Source organism: Anneissia japonica, unplaced genomic scaffold, assembly GCF_011630105.1.
Source record: "Anneissia japonica isolate Jap-2015-1 unplaced genomic scaffold, ASM1163010v1 scaffold106076_len4293_cov118, whole genome shotgun sequence".
Lineage (NCBI taxonomy): Eukaryota > Metazoa > Echinodermata > Crinoidea > Comatulida > Comatulidae > Anneissia > Anneissia japonica.
The window spans coordinates 784-4,309 of NW_022758263.1; the positions used below are offsets into that span (position 1 = coordinate 784).

Consider the following 3,526-nt stretch of genomic DNA (forward strand, 5'->3'; position numbering starts at 1 on the left):
ATGGAGGATAAATATAATAGTTTCGTCCTCTGGGGTCACACATCAGAGCAACAAATAATGTACAGCAACAAAATAAAAACATGGGGTAATGTGAATATATCAATATTATTTTATTATATTATTAAATTTTTAGACACTGATGCTGGTTTTGGGATGGCAAGCCTCAACTACTGTATTCATAAAATTGATGTTCACAAAACAGTTTGATATTCAATATAGTATTCATTCAAAATGTCATACCTGAAGAACATATACACATCATATGCACTTCTACAGTATTGTAGTTTGTACATTTTATCAAAGAGTATAATAAAACAAGATAGTGTACACCTGCTTGTAAATACAATGCTCCCTAGTGTAGGATACCCAATGTCCTTTGTTTGGACTATATTATCCAGTTCTGCACTACACACGATTTGTTTGTCTGATTTTCACATGATACAATATACTTTAGTACAGTGCAGTAGGTTTCCTTATTTTTCTTTACCATCATACCATCGTGTGCAGTGCAGTACCAGGTCATAGAGTGCATACAAGCGGCAGCAGGCATCCTACTCTGCCTGCATATTGCATATCGTTTTTTACGCTCTGAATGACTAGTTGGATGCTTTTTTTTATTTATACATTTTGATTTTATCAAATAAATTACCTAAAGGTAACGATGAAATTTGCATGAAAATGTCCAGCATACGGTTGCCATCAACGTCCACGACATAGTTGCCTCGACTTGATGCAAGGTCAACAACAAACTGCACATGTTTAATATTCTAAAAAAGCAAGAAAAACAATCCTACTCAACATTCAGTGCATTTATTTGTACTTGCTACAATTTTTTCAACAAGAATGTATTTCCTTTTTTTTTTTTTTTCAATTTTTAAATGTATATATTGGAGCGTGGCCGGTGGAACCGGGGGGCTGGGGACCCCTTTTTGGTAGAAAATATATAATGTCTATGCAGATTTTTGTATGATTGGAAAGAAATGCTAGTGGGACACCCTGCCCCCCCCCACTTTTTTAAAATGTTCCACTGGCCCTGGGGAATAGACAAGTGGGACAGAGTTAGATTACAATATAAGATTTTGTGTGAATACAACTTTTTTTGGCCCACAGAATCATGCATTTGATTCCATTTTCGTTTGATATCAAAGTCGATAGGGGCATCATGGTTTCAGTCATCTCAGAAGTAACTAACATTTTTATTTTTAGTAAACTTCTCACAAATGCAAAAGTACAAAAGTGAAGGAGATGAGCCAACAGGTGACGAACACCTCTACAAGGGCTCACTCCTTACAATATAAATACAACAATAGAAACAGGAAATAAAAAAAGATAGCACAAACACGAAGACAATAAAGGAATAAGAAAAATCATTAAAAAAATAGAATTGCCACAATTAATATAAAAAGTCATTTAGATAGAAATTGCCAAAGTAAATTTCAAACATAGAAATATGTAGAATATATTTTTAAAAAAAAGCGATGTAAATAAAAAAAGATGAAAAAAAGAATAAACCAATAAGGCAAAATAAAAAAAATAAAGTATGATAATATAGCAAATTAAAAATAGCCACAGGTAAACATAAAACAAGTTCAAATGGAAGATAATTTGGTAATTTCTGTTTTGCCATCAGTTTCACTTCTGTGTTTTGATATCTGATCTCCTGGGATTTATCAATCTCAGCTTGGCAAATGTTTTAAGTCAAAAAAGTTAAAATGTCTCTAAACAAATATCTTGCTGATTTACCAAACCATCTTAGCAAAATCTTAGCTTAAAAATCGTCTTAGATTGCGCATATGTAGAATCGACTTTTTAAGTTAAGCAATATTGATAAATCTGACTTGAGTAAAAAAAAAATGAATTTAAGACGAATTTAAGCCGATTTCTAGTTTGGTAAATCCGGCCTCTGATCTCCAGGGAATTTATGTAACGTGTTAGCAATCTGACTGCTTTCACATGTAAATGGTTCATTGCTGGCTACGTTGTCTGAGAGTTTTGAAGATTCATTAGTATTCTATGGTACATTCTCTGAGAATGATTCATAATATTGTCACATTACTGTATGATATGTATACTGTATGTATTGCAATGTGTTTGCCTTCACAATGTGTGCCGCCTTTTCTTGTCTTGCAGTGAAAATGCAAATATTTTCGAAAAGTTGTGTCTACTGATAGTACTGATATAAACTGACTGAGAATCTGATTAAAAGTGGCAGATTTGTTGACCCACTTTCACTGACTGACCAGCTGACAGACTGTCACACTGATAACAATGACTGCCAGACTGACACTAACTGATAGTGACTCACTGATTCTGACTGACTGACTGAGTTAACCAGACTGACTGGGTCTGATGGACTCTTACTGACTCAAACTGATTTTTCTTTTTGTCACACAATTAAGTGTCACTGAAGATGCAATAATTTGCAATAATAATTTACAGACATTAAATTTAACTTAATTTTAATAACCATGAAATTATTATACTTACTTTGTTGGATTTCTCATATCTTTTCATTAGTTCCTGAAAAAATTAAAACAAAGCAATTAATTTGCATAATGTTTTTCTTTACAAGCATTTAATTTCATAAGGCCCTCAAATAAATCTGGTATTTACTGAGGATACTGGCCTATGCACATGAATAATGTACTGTTGGCACGTAGAGTATAATGCACACAAATCGTTGCTCACATCACGAACTAACACAATCAAAGTAGATTGTGTTAGTTCATGAAATCAAGAAAGCGCGTATTTTGACGCGCTTTCTTGATTTCACAAAATGCCAGATTTATTGTTGTTGTTAAGACTTTTTGTGTGGTAACGAATACAAAATTGCTTGACAACCAATACGCGCTCGTTTTGACGCGCTACTGTAATTTCACGAACTAAATACAATCTACTTTGATTGTGTTAGTTTGTGATGTCAGCGACGAACTATTCTAATCAACAATTTAAATGGATGCAGATGCAGTACCTATACACACATTGTTTTCAAGCAGTAGTGTCAAAGGTCAAATGACAATTGTGTTTATGTAATCTAGGGTAAAAGATATGATATTGGCCTGCAATTTGATCCACAATCTGTACACTAGAGTGAACAGTTACACAAGTCTGTGCTTTAAGGGTTATGACACTGCCATGGTTGAGTCATTACCTGTTAATATAATCGTGAACTTTGATAAAATGTCGTGATTTTAATTGCGAAGCAGCCAATTCATATTCTTGACAACAATTTGACCTCTGAAAGGTCATTGTTTGTCAAAAAAACGAGTGCCTAAGACGACTGAAAAGCGGAGTTTCCTTCTTTCGTTCTGCCGGGTAAAATCAATTACTTTAGGCGACGTTTGTAGACTAACCTACTCGTACCAACGTCTACATGTCGCGCCTTATCCTACTCTAGGCCTAGACTAGCTAGGATGGTATAGGCCTAGCCTTGAAGACGAAGGTCCCAATAAAAAACGTCGTCGCTCTTCGATAGCTAACATTGTCTATTTAACATCACAATAATTCATTATTAGACCTATAGTTG

At 34.2% G+C, this 3,526-nt stretch overlaps 1 long non-coding RNA gene across 1 annotated transcript; it reads right to left on the reverse strand.

The window, feature by feature from the left end:
* Positions 1 to 300: 300 nt before the first annotated feature.
* On the reverse strand, positions 301 to 2,719 carry LOC117125236. Its single transcript, XR_004448071.1, has 2 exons — positions 2,488 to 2,719; positions 301 to 767 (listed from the first exon to the last, which is right to left on the reverse strand). It is a non-coding gene; the product is annotated as an uncharacterized LOC117125236 (long non-coding RNA).
* Positions 2,720 to 3,526: the final 807 nt, after the last annotated feature.